Source organism: Stegostoma tigrinum, chromosome 9 (assembly GCF_030684315.1).
Source record: "Stegostoma tigrinum isolate sSteTig4 chromosome 9, sSteTig4.hap1, whole genome shotgun sequence".
NCBI lineage: Eukaryota > Metazoa > Chordata > Chondrichthyes > Orectolobiformes > Stegostomatidae > Stegostoma > Stegostoma tigrinum.
This window is the reverse complement of record NC_081362.1, coordinates 38,484,457-38,502,961: the sequence shown is the minus strand read 5'-3', so window position 1 is coordinate 38,502,961 and position 18,505 is coordinate 38,484,457.

Here is an 18,505-nt window from a genome sequence, read left to right as displayed (position 1 = left end):
ACACACTCACACACACACAGTCCCCCCCAAACACACAGTCCCCCCAAACACACACACATAGTCCTCCCTCAAACACACACACACACAGTCCCCCCCCACACACACACACATACAGTCCTTCCCAAACACACACACACAGTCCCCCCCAAATACACACACTCTCACACACACACACACACACACACACACACACACACACACAGTCCCCCCCAAACACACACACACAGAGTCCCCCCCAAACACACACACACACACCTCTTGAACACATACGTACACATACACACACACAGGCGCAGTCCCGTCAAACACACACACACTCCCACCCAACACACAAACGCACCCACAGAGTCCCACCCAACACACAAACAGAAACAGTGCCACGCAACACACACACACACACACTCAGTCCACCCCAACACACACACCCACAAATACACACGCACACAGTCCCACCAACATACACACACACAGTCTCACCAACACACACACACACACAGTCCCACCAACACACACACAAACCCCTGAAAACACACACACACACACACACACACACACAATGCCCCCAAACACCAAACACAGTCCCTCCAAACACAAACACACACACATATACACACAGACACACAATCCCCGCAATCACTCGCGTGCACTCACTCACACACACACACACACACACATACGGAAACACCCAAACACAAACAGACACACACAAACACACACACATTCCCCCCAAACACAAACAGACACACACACACACACACACACATACACACAAGCAGTTCCCCAATGTGTTTTATGAATTCCTCCTTTAGAAATAAAACTTGTCTGATTCCAATCTAAAACACAAACATATTCTAAACAAGAGATAACGCAGTATAGAACTGAAGAAGCACAGCAGCCAGGCAGCATCACAGGAGAAGGGAAGTTGATGATTTGGGTCAGGGGCCTTCTTCAGAAATCTTCAGATTCTAAACAAGATCTCACATGTAACATGTATTGTCTGACCTAAATATCACCTCTTCTTTACGCTGATAAAACATTTAGTCCTCTCAGGACTATGACGTGAACGGAAGTCAGGGACTTACGTATACATATTAATCAATTAAAGCCTTCTAACTGATTAAAGATTCAGCAGCACCTTAGGTTTGTTCAGTACATCCTCATCAATGGTGTGAACCTTTGACCTTTTACTTATAAATTCTGTTTCTGATACTATTTCTCTCACTGACATCTGAAAAAGGACTGGGGTTCCAAAAACTTGTGTTTTCAAATAAACCTGTTGGACTATAACCTGGTGTCGTGTGATATCTGACTTTGTCCACCCAGGTCCAACACAGGCACCTCCATATCATGAAAAGTTTCAACGCATTTTTGCCAAACACAATTTCTCTTTCATAAAACCCATATTGATTTCTGATCAGGCTATGATTTTGTAAGTGCATTGCTAAGGCTACCTCATAATAGTTTCCAACATTTTTCAAAGAATGATGTCAGTCAACTGGTCTGCTGTTTTTTATCCTCTCTTCCTTTTTTTTCAGTAGTGTGTTACGCTTGCTAACTTTCCATCTGTTCTAGAATCAAGATGATTTTGAAAGATTATCGGAATATCTGCAATTTCTGCAGCTACCACATATGATATCCTGTGACGTGGACCTTCAAATCCCAGGGGTTTGTTGCCTTTAACTCCCTTACATTTCCCTGCTACCATTTCTCTACTAATATTAGGTGTCTTAAGTACCTTGAATTTTTGGCCTGTTGATTACACTGCAGTGTAGGTAGCTAATGTATTCCACTGTGAAGACACAAAATAATTGTTTAACATCAATTCCTCATTTCATAGAGTTCCTACAATATGGAAACAGGCCCTTTGGCCCAAAAAATCCATACTAATCCTCAGAGCATTACACCCAGAACCCATCATCCTATACCCTCCACCTCCCAATCTACCTGTCCCTGAACACTACGGGCAATTTAGCATGGCCAATCCACCTAGCCTGCACATCTTTGGACTGTGGGAATTTTTTTAGACTGGAGCACCTGGAGGAAACCTGCACAAACATGGGGAGACTATGCAAACACCCATGGGTGGAATTTAACCTGGGACCCAGGCGCTGTGAGGCAACAGTGCTAACCACTGAGCCATAATGCCTCTCCTTTTTCTGCCTCCTCCCACTCAATTCTTCCACAAACATTTAATTACCCAAGTCCCACTTAAATGCAGTGTTGGTATTTGCCTCAAATACTTGTGGCAGCAAGTTCAATATTTTTATTATTTCCAGGAAAAGAGGCTTCTCTTAAGTTCCATCTTGAATTTATTAATAACTGCGACAGGATATATGGACCATATCCTGTGATAAAAGTAGGTGTGTTCTAGAAGACATTTAAAGATGGTATATGCTCAGGCTCTTGAGGCAGCAGGAACTGAAGACACCAGAGTTCAATTCCAGAGCATTCAAGTTTCAATCAACATGCTGGCTGTATAAAATGATCATCAGTGCAGTCAAGGATGAAGCTGTTGACTTGTCTGCCCCATAGAACTCAGCCACATTTCTCTTAATCTGTGTGAACCATTCAGTAAATCTGATTTACTTTTTTACTGTTTACTTGTTAATTTGAAGAAAAATGAATAATTTTTGTGTCCACATTGTTTTCCTTATTGTCATAAAACCTGTTATGACTTTTACAATAAAATGAAATAAACATTTCTGCTTCGTCAGGTGAACTGGTATTTTGTATACATACTTTATCATCATCACCTTTACATTCCTAATGTAAAAATACTTCTCTGTGCCAAGCAATTAATCAAAAAATTAATAGAATGCACTTTTCATCTCAATAAAACTGTCCTCTCCCTTTAATATAATGATATACATAATGTATTAGGAAGTTTGGAAAACAATGTAAGGTTTAGAAATTCTAAAATCTTCTAAGAGTTCTGAATGTAGTAACTAATTGGCAGTAAAATTCTCAAAAGGTTTACATAGCCCATTATACTTGCTTGAAGACAACCAGAAGAGCTTTCTTCCCCCGTTGTTCTGGTCAATATATATTCTTCAATGATCATCATCAAAATATGTTAAGTGGTCAGTATCATGCTGTTGTAGAACTATGCTCTGCTTCATACAGTACAATGATAGTTACACCCCAGAAAAACCCTATTGATTACAAAGGCATCCTAAAGTTGTGAAAGATGTTAATGACTGCACGATACTTAAGTAGACATAAAATATCCTTTATCTTCCAAAAACACTTCATTCATAAAATTTGAAAAAAAAACATTTGCTTGAATGTTATAGAATTTACAACAAAATTCACCTTATCTCAATATAGTATGTTCCATTCTATATGATTATCATTAATCTTAACATTTACAAAATACACTCTGGGTATATAGCCTGAGAGCAAAACATTTCAACATTACAGAAAAAGTGTTTCCATTTCATTTTTCAAAGAAACGATGTAGAGTTTCTCACATTAACCTATTTCCTCTTCCTAATCATGCCACTATGAGTGACGACACATAAAGTAGATTGTAGCTACTTATTTGGGACTTAATCGTGCCTTTTTTGACTAAGTGTGAGCGGCCTCAAAGTTGTTGGAAGCTTTTCACTGTGAGGCCAAGTGAGATTTCTCGCCGTATCTTATCAAATTCATTAACTACCTAGCCAACCTTTAAGGCAGCCCCCGTGTTTAATTCTATCCCTATCTCACCATGTGCCATTCCAACAACAAGTCACACTCACTGGACATCTGTAAACAACTAACATCCCTTGTGCCCTATGAGACATTGTATTATGATTTTCTTTACCAAATCACTCACAGACACTCAATGTTTACTATACTGTGTTTCCATTCATTCATCTTAACTCTTTACTAACTCACTCACAAGGGCACTTTGTTTACTATGCCATGTTCCCGTTCACTCATTCATAAAACCACATTAAACTAAATTAAACATCCCTTCCAACCCATTACAGCCTCATTCCACCTTTTAATTCTTATCAACCCAATGCTGCAAGCAACATTTGACTTGTTTCTGTACCAAAGGCTACCCCTGAATAATTGTTAAAACTGTAACCTACTCAGAACAATGCCATACCCGCCATTGTGTCTCCATAACTCACTCAAAACTACAGAAAGATTATAATAGTAATTAGTCCTCAGCAACCATCACTCGGGACCTGAATAGTCTGCAGAACGTTAAACAGTTTCCTCCACTAGTATGTATCTTTTTAAATACGTATTAAGTAGGGTCGCTACCACTTTAAGAAACTTACTATCAAAACAGTGCTTCCATGAAACTGCATGAATGAATGTGTAAAAACTATCAAAACCAGCAATAGTAAATAAAATCTCATGACCCAGCTACAGCAGATCAGTTTAATATTGTCCATACTTTTATTTAGTGCATATATAATTTCTCACTTATATAGATCAGATAGGTCAATTAATGGATGTGAGTTTGCTCGCTGAGCTGGAAGGTTAGTTTTCAGATGTTTCATCACTTTTTTTTATTTGAAAAAATATACTTTATTCATAAGATGTACAAAAAATAAAACATATTTATACACCTACCCAGTCATGCAAGCCGCTCCGGGTTACCCAGGGGGTACGTACATCAAGTAAAAGGAAAAAAAAACAAAGAAGGAAAAAAAAAAGCAAATACCCCGGCAGTTGTCTCCCCGCACAGTCCCCGTTGGCCCCCTGACCAGTTGGGGAAGATGCCAGCTGGGCCCAGTTACCAGCTGGGCCCAGTTACCAGATAGGGCCCTTTTTTCTATTCTGGACGAGGGGTTTCATACGGTGGTCTTTCTCCACCGCGCCTTGGCAGTGGCTGCCCCAAGCGTTAGCGCGTCCCACAGCACGCAGTCCTGGACCTTGGAGTGTGCCAGTCTGCAACACTCGGTCGGGGTCAGTTCTTTCAGCTGGCAGACCAGCAAGATGCGGGCAGACCAAAGAGCGTCCTTCACCGCATTGATGGTCCTCCAGGCGCAGTTGATGTTGGTCTCGGTGTGCGTCCCGGGAAACAGCCCGTACAGCACGGAGTCCTGCGTCACGGAGCTGCTCGGGACGAACCTCGACAAATACTACTGTGTCCCCCTCCAGACCTCCTGCGCATAGGCACACTCCAGAAGGAGGTGATCGACAGTCTCGTCCCCCGCGTAGCCGCCTCGAGGGCAGCGTGCAGTGGCGCAGAGATTCTGGGCGTGCATAAAGGATCTCAAAGGCAGACCCCCTCTCACCGCCAGCCAAGCAATGTCCTTGTGCTTGTTTGAAAGTTCTGGCAATGAGGCATTCTGTCAAACGACTTTGGCAGTCTGCGTGGGGAACCACACGATGGGATCCACCCTCTCCTTTTCCCGAAGGGTCTCGAGGATACTACGTGCTGACCACTGCCCGACAGCCTTGTGGTCAAAGGTGTTTCCCTTCAAAAATTTCTCCACGAAGGACAGGTGGTACGGGACGGTCCAACTACTCGGAGCGTTCCGCGGCAACGAGGCCAGGCCCATCCTTCGCAACACCGGGGACAGGTAGAACCTCTGTAAGTAGTGACACTTGGTGTTTGCGTACTGAGGATCTACACACAGCTTGATGCAGCCGCACACAAAGGTAGCCATCAGGGCAAGGGTGGCGTTCGGTACGCCCCTTCCCCCATTTTCCAGGTCTTTGTACATGGTGTCCCTGCGGACCCGGTCCATCCTCGACCCCCAAATGAAGTGGAAGATGGCCCGGGTGACCGCAGCGGCGCAGATCCAGGGAATAGGCCAGGCCTGCGCCACATACAACAGTACCGAAAGCCCCTCGCACCGGACAACCAGGTTCTTAGCCACGATGGAGAGGGACCGGAGCGTCCACCTGCCCAGCTTCTGCTTCAGTTTGGTGATATGCTCCTCCCAAGTCTTAGTGCATGCCCCAGCTCCACCAAACCAAACACGCAGCACCTTCAGGTAGTCTGACATGATGGTGAAGGGGATGAAGGAGCAGTCACCCCAGTTCCCGAAGAACATGACCTCGCTCTTACTTCTATTGACTTTGGCACCCGAGGCCAGTTCAAATTGGCCGCAGATGTCCAACAGCCTACTCACTGACCGACGATCGGTGCAGAAGACGGCAACGATGTCCATGTACAGGGAGGTCTTGACCTGAAGGCCTCCGCTGTCTGGGATAGTCATGCCCTTCAGGCTCACGACCTTCCTGATGGATGCGGCGAAGGGCTCCACACAGCACACAAACAAGGCAGGAGAGAGCGGGCAAGCCCTGCCTGACTCCAGATCTGACGGGAAAAATGTCCGATTCCCACACGTTGATCGAGACTGCGCTAACGATGTTGGTGCAGAGCAGCCAGATCCAATTGCCGATGCCATCCCCGAACCCCAGTTTGGAGAGGACATGCCTCATGTAAGCATGAGAGACCCTGTCGAAGGCCTTCTCCTGGTCCAGGCTGACGAGGCAGGTGTCCACCCGCCTGTCCTGCACGTAGGCGATCGTATCCCTGATGAGCGCGAGGCTGTCAGCGATCTTCCTGCCCGGCACAGCACAGGTTTGGTCAGGGTGAATCACTGACTCCAGGACAGACCTGACCCGTTTGGCTATGACCTTGGCCAGGACTTTGTAGTCCACGTTCAATAGTGAAATGGGATGCCAATTCTTAATTTCTTCCCTCTCCCCCTTCCTCTTGTAAATAAGGGTGATGATGCCCTTCCTCATGGACTTGCACATTTCCCCTGCCCGAAGCGCACTATCATACACCTCCAGCAGGTCCTGGCCGACCATGTCCCACAGAGCGGAATACAGCTCGACCGGTAAGCCGTCGCTTCCGGGAGTCCTATTCCTCTCCAAGGACTTGAGGGCTCTGGTCAGCTCGTCCAGGGATATTGGCCGGTCCAGCCACTCACTCGTGCCGTCGTCTAAGACCTCCGTGATAGACGACAGGAACGACTCGGAGGCCGTGCTGTCCGTGGGCTTCATGTCGTACAGTCCGGCATAGAAGGATCTGCTGATCCTCAAAATGTCGGGCCGAGATGACATCACCGTGCCGCCGTCCTCCTTCTGCCGGCTAAGCACAGAGCTCTCTTTGTGCACCTTCTGAAAGAAGAAACGCGAGCACGTCTTGTCCTGCTCCACGGAGCGGACCCTGGACCAGAAGATTATCCTGGCGGCCTCCGCGGCGAAGAGCGAGGCTTGCTGGCCCCTCACCTCGCGGAGGTCCTCCGTGACATCGACCCCCATCAACTGCAGAAGGAGCAGGTTCTGCACCCTTTTCTGGAGTTGCGACAGCTTTTCCCACCTCTCTCTCACCTTCCGAACACCCTCGAGGACAAAGAACCTCTTTATGTTCTCCTTCACCATCTCCCACCAGTCGCCTGGAGACTCAAAGAGGGGTTTCACGGTTCTCCAACCGGTGTACTCCCTCTTAAGCTCCTCAACGTTCTCTGGGGTCAACAGAGTCGTGTTGAGCTTCCACGTCCCCTTGCCGGCCGGCTGGTCGTCCTGTAAGTGACAGTCGGCCAGCATGAGGCGGTGGTCAGAGAAGAACACCGGCTCGACGCTGGTGGACCTGACCGAGAACGCCCGTGACACAAACAGGAAGTCTATCCTTGAGCGAATAGACCCGTCTGGCCGCGACCAGGTGTACCCCCACTGCGCTCTGTCTGTAGGGATGTTGAAGACGTCGAGCAGCTTGGCGTCCTTCACCGTGCCCATCAGGAATCTGGACGTGACGTCCAGTTGACTCCCCCCAACCGCTGTCCCCACGCCGGATCTTCCATCTGCATCGATGATGCAGTTGAAGTCTCCACCTAGGATGACCGGCCTGGACGTAGCCAGCAGGGGTGGAAGCCGCTGCAGGATGGCCAACCGCTCACTCCGTACTGCTGGGGCGTACACGTTGATCAGCCTCAGGGGAGCGTTCCTGTAGGTGACGTCAGCCACTAGGAGGCAGCACCCCACCACCTCCTGAACTTGAGAGATGGTGAAGTTGCACCCCCGCAGCAGAATAGCCAGGCCCAAGGAATGACAGCCGTTACGCCCCGACCAGATCGAAGGCCCACAGGTCCAGGTGCCGGACCATTTTCCGTACCTGCTGAGGTGCGGTATCCCGCACTCCTGCAGAAACAGGAGGTCCGCCTTGACGGTGGTCAGGTAGGCCAACGTGGACACACATCTTGCGGTGGACTTGATGCTGCGCACATTAATGCTCGCAAACCGTACCCCCATTGTGGGCAGTGACCGCAGTACCCTCCCCAAGTCCAAGGTCCAGCTCCTCCATCTGTCCCTTCATGCCCATTGCCCAGGCTAACCGCTGGACGCTCTCTGGGCTCAGGAAACCGTCCGTGCTGCCTTCCGGGTGGCATCCCCCCATCGGGAGGTACGGAGGCAGGAGAGTCCGGCTCTGGGTCAGGCTGGGGACGTGCTGTTTCCTCCTTCCCACCTGAAGGTTCCGGGGGGCCCTCCAGGGCCCCAGCAGCACGTGACTGGGTGTCGGAGGGAGCCTCAGGATGCCTCCCGTCACCTGGAAGTGGGGTGCTGCTTTCCTTCTCCCTTGAGATCTTTAGCTTCTGCTTTGGGCGGGCCCTCTCCGAATCCCCCTTGTCAGAGGAGCTCTTATAGCCCCCCTGTAGCTGCCTCTTCCCGCCTGATGGTTGCGGTTCCTGGGCCTGTCGATGCACCTTCCTCCTCGCTTTCCGGACCGTCGTCCACTCCCCTGGGTCACCTGTCGCCACCTCCATCAACTCCGGGTTGTCGGTGGGGGCAGCAGAGCCTGCAGGGGCGCTTTGCTGGCCTCAGGCCCATCCTGCGGGGCTGGGTCCTCCTGCACGACCTGGCCCTCCTGCACATTAGTGGGGTCCTTGCTGGGCCCTGGTGCCTTCCTCTCCTCCGGGGGGGCTGGCCCCGCCTTGCCCCTGCCGGCGACCTCGGCATAGGTGGTCCCCCGCCGCAGGCATGCCCTATAGAGGTGGCCCGCTTCCCTACAAAGGTTGCAGCGTTTCTCTTGTGGGCAATCCTTTGCAAGGTGTCCCTCCTCTCTGCAGTTCCTGCAGATGGTGGCTTTGCAGTCAGTCGCCACTTGAACTGACCTACCACAGGCATGGCAGACTTTAGGTTGTCCTGCGTAGGTCAGGTAGCCCTTGCTCCCGCCAATTGCGAAGCTGGACGGTGGGTGTATGACGTTCCCGTCCGCGCCCATCCTCAGTGTCACCTTGACCTGCCTCTTACTGGTCCAGATGCCAAAAGGGGTCCATGATGTCAGTTAGGTCCCCTTCCACCTTCACGTACCTTCCAAGGAAGGTCAGGACATCAACTGCTGGCACATGCGGGTTGTACATGTGTACAGTCACCATACGGCTCCTCTGCGCTGGCATCAGGAACAGCAGGACAGCGGTCAATACAGAGAGGGGGCCTTCACCTCCTTTCTCCTTGAAAACCTCCGGGAAGCGCTCGCAAAGCTTGGCACTCCTGAAGGTTACATCGTAAAAACCTCCTCCGGGGAAATCCTGCAGGCAGTAAATGTCCACAGCAGCGAACCCGCAACAGTCCAACAGGACCCTCTTCACGAAGAAGGTGCGGTCCACAGGTGCACCTTCATCCACCTTCTTTACGGAAACACGGATGGTGTTCCGGACCCCCTGACCTGGGGCACGAGCACTTGCCGCAGCCATCGTTGCAGTTTGGATGCTCCCCTGAACCAGCGTTAGGCCGAAGCCAGCATTAAGATCCACTGGTCGCAAGGGTGCACATCCAACCCGACGTCCTCCTTTCACCTCCAAGACAGCGCTCTCCTCCTCTCGGTCCACAGAAGAGTGGGTCTTCATTTTGTTCCAGATGTAAGCTGGTTCACTGAGCTGAAAGGTTTGTTCTCAGATGTTTTGTCACTTTATTTTATTTGAAAAAATATACTTTATTCGTGAGATGTACAAAAAATAAAACACGTTTATACACCTACCCAGTCATGCAAGCCGCTCCGGGTTACCCAGGGGGTACATACACCAACTAAAGGCAAAAAACAAAGAAGGAAAAAAAAAGCAAAGGAAACACCCCAGCAGTCGTCACCCGGCGCAGTCCCAGTTGGCCCCCTGACCAGTTGCGGAAGGCGCCAGCTGGGCCCAGTTATCAGATATTTCTATTCTGGACAAGGGGTTTCATACGGTGGTCTTTCCCCACCGCGCCTTGGCGGCGGCTGCCCCAAGCTTTAGCGCGTCCCTCAGCACGTAGTCCTGGACCTTGGAGTGCGCCAGTCTACAACCCTCGGTCGGGGTCAGTTCTTTCAGCTGGCAGACCAGCAAGATGCGGGCAGACCAAAGAGCGTCTTTCACCGCATTGATGGTCCTCCAGGCGCAGTTAATGTTGGTCTCGGTGTGCGTCCCCGGAAACAGCCCGTAGAGCACGGAGTCCCGCGTCACGGAGCAGCTCAGGACGAACCTCGACAAATACCACTGCATCCCCCTCCAGACCTTCTGCGCATAGGCACACTCCAGAAGGAGGTGATCGACAGTCTCGTCCGCCCCGCAGCCACCTCGAGGGCAGCGTGCAGTGGTGCAGAGATTCCGAGCATGCATAAAGGATCTCACTGGCAGAGCCCCTCTCACCGCCAGCCAAGCAATGTGCTTGTTTGAAAGTTCTGGCGATGAGGCATTCTGCCAAACAACTTTAGCAGTCTGCGTGGGGAACCACACGACGGGATCGACCCTCTCCTTTTCCCGAAGGGTCTCGAGGATACTACGTGCTGACTACTGCCTGACGGCCTTGTGGTCAAAGGTGTTTCCTTTCAAAATTTCTCCACGAAGGACAGGTGGTACGGGACGGTCCAACTACTAGGAGCGTTCCGCGGCAACGAGACCAGGCCCATCCTTCGCAACACCGGGGACAGGTAGAACCTCTGTAAGTAGTGACACTTGGTGTTTGCGTACTGAAGATCTACACACAGCTTGATGCAGCCGCACACAAAGGTAGCCGTCAGGGCGAGGGTGGCGTTCGGTACGCCCTTTCCCCCATTTTCCAGGTCTTTGTACATGGTGTCCCTGCGGACCCGGTCCATCCTTGACACCCAAATGAAGTGGAAGATGGCCCTGGTGACTGCAGCGGCGCAGGCCCAGGGAATAGGCCAGGCCTGCGCCACATACAACAGTACCGAAAACCGCTCGCACCGGACAACCAGGTTCTTACCCGCGATGGAGAGGGACCGGAGCGTCCACCTGCCCAGCTTCTGCTTCAATTTGGCGATATGCTCCTCCCAAGTCTTAGTGCACGCCCAGCTCCACCAAACCAAACACCCAGCACCTTCAGGTAGTCTGTCCTGACGGTGAAGGGGATGAAGGAGCGGTCATCCCAGTTCCCGGAGAACATGACCTCACTCTTACCCTTATTGACTTTGGCACCTGAGGCCAGTTCAAACTGGCCGCAGATGTCCAATAGGCTACTCACTGACCGACGATCGGTGCAGAAGACGGCGACATCGTCCATGTACAGGGAGGTCTTGACCTGAAGGCCTCCGCTGCCTGGGATAGTCACGCCCTTCAGGCTCACGTCCTTCCTGATGGATGCGGCGAAGGGCACCACACAGCACACAAACAAGGCAGGAGAGAGCGGGCAAGCCCTGCCTGACTCCAGATCTAACAGGAAAACTGTCTGATTCCCACCCGTTGATCGAGACTGCGCTAACGATGTTGGCGTAGAGCAGCCGGATCCAATTGCGGATGCCCTCCCCGAACCCCAATTTGGAGAGGACGTCCCTCATGTAAGCATGAGAGACCCCGTCGAAGGCCTTCTCCTGGTCCAGGCTGACGAGGCAGGTGTCCACCCGCCTGTCCTGTACGTAGGCGATCGTATCCCTGATGAGCGCGAGGCTCTCAGCGATCTTCCTGCCCGGCACAGCACAGGTTTGGTCAGGGTGAATAACCGACTCCAGGACAGACCTGACCCGTTTGGCTATGACCTTGGCGAGGATTTTGTAGTCCACGTTCAATAGTGAAATGGGATGCCAATTCTTAATTTCTTCCCTCTCCCCCTTCCTCTTGTAAATGAGGGTGATGATACCCTTCCTCGTGGACTTGCACATTTCCCTTGCACGAAGTGCACTATCGTACACCTCCAGCAGGTCCTGGCGAACCAGGTCCCACAGAGCGGAATACAGCTCGACCGGTAAGCCGTCACTTCCGGGAGTCCTATTCCTCTCCAAGGACTTGAGGGCTCTGGTCAGCTCGTCCAGAGATATCGGCCGGTCCAGCCACTCCCTCGTGCCGTCGTCTAAGATCTCCGTAATAGACGACAGGAACGACTCGGAGGCCGTGCTGTCCGTGGGCTTCATGTCGTACAGTCCGGCATAGAAGGATCTGCTGATCCTCAAAATGGCGGGCCGAGACGACGTCACCGAGCCGTCATCCTCCTTCAGCTGGCTAAGCACAGAGCTCTCTTTGTGCACCTTCTGAAAGAAGAAACGCGAGCATGTCTCGTCCTGCTCCACGGAGCGGACCCTGGACCAGAAGATTATCCTGGAGGCCTCCGCGGCGAACAGCGAGGCTTGCTGGCCCCTCACCTCGCAGAGGTACTCCGTGACATCGACCCCCATCAACTGCAGAAGGAGCAGGTTCTGCACCCTTTTCTGGAGTCGCGACAGCTTTCCTCGCCTCTCTCTCACCTTCCGAACACCCTTGAGGACAAAGAACCTCTTGATGTTCCCCTTCAACGTCTCCCACCAGTTGCCTGGAGACTCAAAGAGGCATTTCACGGTTCTCCAACCGGCGTGCTCCCTCTTACGCTCCTCGACGTTCTCTGGGGTCAACAGAGTCGTGTTGAGCTTCCACGTCCCCTTGCCAGCCGGCTGGTCATCCTGTAAGTGACAGTCGGCCAGCAGGGGGCAGTGGTCAGAGAAGAACACCGGCTCGACGCCGGTGGGCCTGACCGAGAACGCCCGTGACACAAACAGGAAGTCTATCCTAAGACGTCGAGCAGCTTGGCGTCCTTCACCGTGCCCATCAGGAATCTGCGCGTGACTTCCAGTTGACTCCCCCCACCCGCTGTCCCCACGCCGGATATTCCATCTGCATCAATGATGCAGTTGAAGTCTCCGCCTAGGATGACCGGCCTGGACGTAGCCAGCAGGGGTGGAAGCCGCTGCAGGACGGCCAACCGCTCATTCCGTACCACTGGGGTGTACACGTTGATCAGCCTCAGGGGAGCGTTCCTGTAGGTGACGTCAGCCACTAGGAGGCGTCCCCCCCACCACCTCCTGAACTTGAGAGATGGTGAAGTCGCGCCCCCGCAGCAGAATAGCCAGGCTCGAGGAGCGACAGTCGTTACCCCCCGACCAGATCGAAGGCCCACAGGTCCAGGCGCCGGACCATTTCCCGTACCTGCTGAGGTGCGGTATCCCGCACTCCTGCAGAAACAGGAGGTCCACCTTGATGGTGGTCAGGTAGGCCAACGTGGATACACATCTTGCGGTGGACTTGACACTGTGCACATTAATGCTCGCAACTCCTACCCCCATTGTGGGCAGTGACCGCAGTACCCTCCCCAAGTCCAAGATCCAGCCCCTCCATCTGTTCCTTCATGCCCATTGCCCGGGCTAACCGCTGGACGCTCTCCGGGCTCAGGAAACCGTCCGTGCTGCCTTCCGGGTGGCATCCCCCGACAGGGGTGCGGAGGCAGGAGGGTCTGGCTCTGGGTCAGGCTGGGGATGCGCTGTTTCCTCCTTCCTGCCTGGAAGTCCCGGGGGGCCCTCCAGGGCCCCAGCGGCACTTGACTGGGTGTCGGAGGGAGTCTCAGGACGCCTCCCGTCACCTGGAAGAGTGGTGCTGCTTTCCTTCCCCCTCGAGATCTTTAACTTCTGCTTCGGGCGGGCCCTCTCCGAATCCCCCTTGTCAGAAGAGCTCTTATAGCCCCCCTGTAGCTGCCTCTTCCCGCCTGATGGTTGCGGTTCCTGGGCCTGTCGATGCACCTTCCTCCTCGCTTTCCGGACCGTCGTCCACTCCCCTGGGTCACCTGTCACCACCTCCATCAACTCCGGGTTGTCGGTGGGTCAGCGGAGCCTGCAGGGGCGCTTTGCTGGCCTCGGGCCCATCCTGCGGGGCTGGGTCCTCCTGCACGACCTGGCCCTCCTGCACATTAGTGGGGTCCTTGCTGGGCCCTGGTGCCTTCCTCTCCTCCGGGGGGGCTGGCCCCGCATTGCCCCTGCTGGTGACCTGTGCATAGGTGGTCCCCCGCTGCGGGCGTGCCCTATAGAGGTGGCCCGCTTCCCCGCAAAGGTTGCAGCTTTTCTCTTGTGGGCAATCCTTTGCAAGGTGTCCCTCCTCCCTGCAGTTCCTGCAGATGGTGGCTTTGCAGTCGGCCGCCACGTGACCTGACCTACCACAGGCATGGCAGACTGTAGGTTGCCCTGCATAGGTCAGGTAGCCCTTGCTCCCGCCGATCGCGAAGCTGGACGGTTGGTGTACGACATTCCCGTCCGCGCCCATCCTCAGTGTCACCTTGACCTGCCTCTTACTGGTCCAGATGCCAAAAGGGGTCCATGATGTCAGTTAGGTCCCCTTCCACCTTCACGTACATTCCAAGGAAGGTCAGGACACCAACTGCTGGCACATGCGGGTTGTACATGTGTACAGTCACCATACGGCTCCTCTGCGCTGGCATCATGAACAGCGGGACAGTGGTCAATACAGAGAGGGGGCCCTCACCTCCTTTCTCCTTGAAAACCTCCAGGAAGCGCTCGCAAAGCTTGGCACTCCTGAAGGTTACATCGTAAAAACCTCCTCCGGGGAAATCCTGCAGGCAGTAAATGTCCGCAGCAGCGAACCCACAACAGTCCAACAGGACCCTCTTTACGAAGAAGGTGCGGTCCACAGGTGCACCCTCATCCACCTTCTTTACGGAAACACGGATGGTGTTCCGGACCCCCTGACCTGGGGCACGAGCACTTGCCGCAGCCATCGTTGCAGGTTGGCTGCTCCCCTGAACCAGCGTTCGGCCGAAACCAGCATTAAGATCCACTGGTCGCAAGGGCTCACAGCCAACCCGACGTCCTCCTTTCACCTCCAAGACAGCGTTCTCCTCCTCTCGGTCCACAGAAGAATGGGTCTTTATTTTGTTCCAGATGTAAGCTGGTTCACTGAGCTGGAAGGTTTGTTCCCAGATGTTTTGTCACCATTCTAGGTAACATCAATGGTGAGCCTCCGACGAAGCGCTGGTGTTATGTCCCACTTTCTATTTATCTGTTTAGGTTTACTTGGGTTGGTGATGTCATTTCCTGAATTGGTGATGTCATTTCCTGATATTTTTCTCACAGGATGGTAGATTGGCTCCAAATCAATGTGTTTGTTGATGGAGTTCCGGTTGGAATGCCATGCTTCTAGGAATTCTCGTGCATGTCTCTGTTTGGCTTGTCCTAGGATGGATGTGTTGTCCCAATCAAAGTGGTGCCCTTCCTCATCTGTCTGTAAGGATACTAGTGATAGTGGGTCATGTCTTTTTGTGGCTGGTTGATGTTCATGTATCCTGGTGGTTAGCTTTCCGCCAGTTTGTCCAATGTAGTGTTTGTCATAGTTCTTGCAAGGTAACTTGTAGATGACGTTCGTTTTTCTTGTTGTCTGTATCGGGTCTTTTGAGGTCATTAGCTGCTGTTTTAGTGTGTTGGTGGGTTTGTGGGCTACCCTGATGCCAAGAGGTCTGAGTAGTCTGGCAGTCATTTCGGAAATGTCTTTGATGTAGGGTTGAGTTGTTATGGTTTCTGGGCCCGTTTTGTCTGTTTGTTTGGGTTTGTTGCTGAGAAATTGGCGGACTGTGTTCATTGGATGCCCGTTCTTTTTGAATACGCTGTATTGGCGATTTTCTTCTGCTCTTCGTAGTTCTCTGTGCTGCAGTGTGTGGTGGCTCATTGGAATAATGTTCTAATGCAGCTTCGTTTGTGGGTGTTGAGATGGTTACAACCTGTAGAGCAAACAGTCAACGGGGAACTTCAAACCAGTGTCTACAGGAAAACAACACATATGGACCAAATACTGAACTACAGGTGACGAAACATCTGAAAACTAACCTTCCAGCTCAGCGAGCAAACTCACATCCAGAACCTCAACCTGAGCTACAAATCTTCTCAAAACTCGCTAGGTCAATTAATCTTACCAACATTACTAACTTAAAGACAAAAGGACTAACACCTCTTAATTATGCAAGGGCAGGCATTCTAATCTCATCAGTAGTAACAGCCAGCATTTAGCAAATGCTTAAACTATGTCCTGCTTCCCCAGAACAGATGTCACACAAACTTATGTACAATAGATACAACTACGTGACATAGTAATGCTCAAAGTTTAATGTATGTAACAACTGCATGTAAAAGAGGCTACTATTTAATTGCACTTTAAATTCTATTGTCACCTCGAACTGTGTTACTGCTCATGCTCAATAAAAAAAGCTATTTTTGCCAATCACCGATCTCGGTTGTTATTGAACATAATCCCACAATGTGGCATTGAGGACACCGTTGAAACTGATTGGTCACTGACACTAATCCAAAATTAAGAAATTTCCCTCTTAGAGTCATAACCTAGTCTTTGAGAGCAATCCCGAACCTCTTGAGAGTTGGCCATTTTTCGAATTCCCCACATCGAGATCTCAAGAGCTCCAAATCGGCTGAAATTGCGTACAACACAAGTATTCAAGTGACCACGAGTGACCCCAGTAAACTGCCTACATCCTCCAAAGGCAGGATAACTCTTCCTGACATAACTGAGGAAGAAATACTATGGCAGTTACAAAACTACCTTGAAGTACAGTTCTCATTTGGGAAAATCCTAACCAAAATTGGGGAGAAATACAATATTTCAAAAGGACAATGTGCCCTAGATGACATGAAATGGGTCTGGGGAGAAACCACCGTACATAAACATAAGGACAGAACTAAATGAACCCTTACATTAATGGGACAAATCCACCAAAGGAATAAGATTATATCTCGATTATATCTCTGGGTAAAAACCCAGAGCACCTCTAACAACCTGGTGTGGCCTGTATGAAAGGCAAGTAGGGAATGGAAAGGTCATAAGGCCATTATTGAAAAGGCTTTGATTGCCCACAAAGAGGTAGTGTATCTAAGACAGAAAATCTCCCATGGGAAAAGGGAAATCACCCAAAGTCAGATTGCAGCCACAGAGGCTGCCAAACAGCGTACGACATTCGAAAACAGAAGGCTTTCCTGGGGCTGTGTAACTTTAAACAGTGCTGGGTTGGTTCATATACCCACCTAGCCCTGACCCTGACAGACACCCTGAAGGGGAAATGGGACCCAAAAGTAAAAATTGCACTGACAAAGGAACAGAAAGAAGCCTTTCAGGACCTAATGAGAGCACTTTACTCCGCACCAGCTTTGGAGATCCCCCAATTGCAGAAAACCCTTTATTTGTCCACAAGAAGGAGGGATAATATCACTGCAATGCTCACCCAGCAACACAGGGACAGGTTGAAACCTGTTGGGTATTACTCAGAGAAATTGGACAATGGAACCGTTGGATGGGGGAGCTGTTTGAGAGCAGTGCAAGCAACATGCATGGCAGTAGAAGTTATTGCGAGTCTGGTGATGGATCAGAGTTAATACTTAAACACCTGCATGCCATGCATACTTTGCTCTCTGTGAACAAAGTATCCCAGGTAAATGTTGCCCAGTGGACCCAGTGGTCAGCAGTCCTGGAAGCCCCCAATCTACAAAGAGTTTGAGAGCCTTGACAATCCAGCCACGCTATTACCAGTGACTGCACAAGGGGAAGGAGATAATCATGACTGCCTTGGAATCCTGCAGGAACTGGAGGATAACAGTCAAACAACGAATGAGGCTTTGCAAAACCCAGACCTCATCCTTTATATTGATGGATCCTCTTTCTTAGAAAATGGTATAAGGAAAGCTGGCTGGCTGTTGCAACACTCCACATTGTCATGGCATTAGGAAGCCTACTCCATGGAGCACAGGCACAGCGAGCAGATTAAGGGGTCTGACTAAAACCTGCAGAATAGCAGAGGATTAGTCTGCCAACATTTACATGGACTCCTGCTATGCTTTTGGAGTTGCCCATGACTTTGGCCAACTGTAGAAACAGTGCGGACTCCTAACGGCTGCAGGTACCCCCATCAGAAATGGGAAAGAAGTCAAGGACTCGCTGAAGGCTCCCCAGCTGTCCAAAGAAGTGGCCATATTAAAGTGCAAAGCCCACACTAAAAATAACACCATGGAAGTCCAGACAATGCCCTGGCAGATCAGGCAGCTACAACAGCTGCCTCCAAACACTCCTGCCAAGAGCCTCAAGCACATGTCTGCTGGCTTGACTCTGGGACAGCAAATTAAAATCTGCAAACCAGAATGAATATTCCCAAGAGGAGAAATGGGAATGGATTGATAATGGGCACAGGCTATGTAAAGGTGTAGTTTAGATACATCAAGAATCAAATCGACCCCCAGTCATGCCTGCGGCCTTGATGCCATATTTGGCACAACAAATCCATTCCTGGGAACATTTGGGGCCTGAAC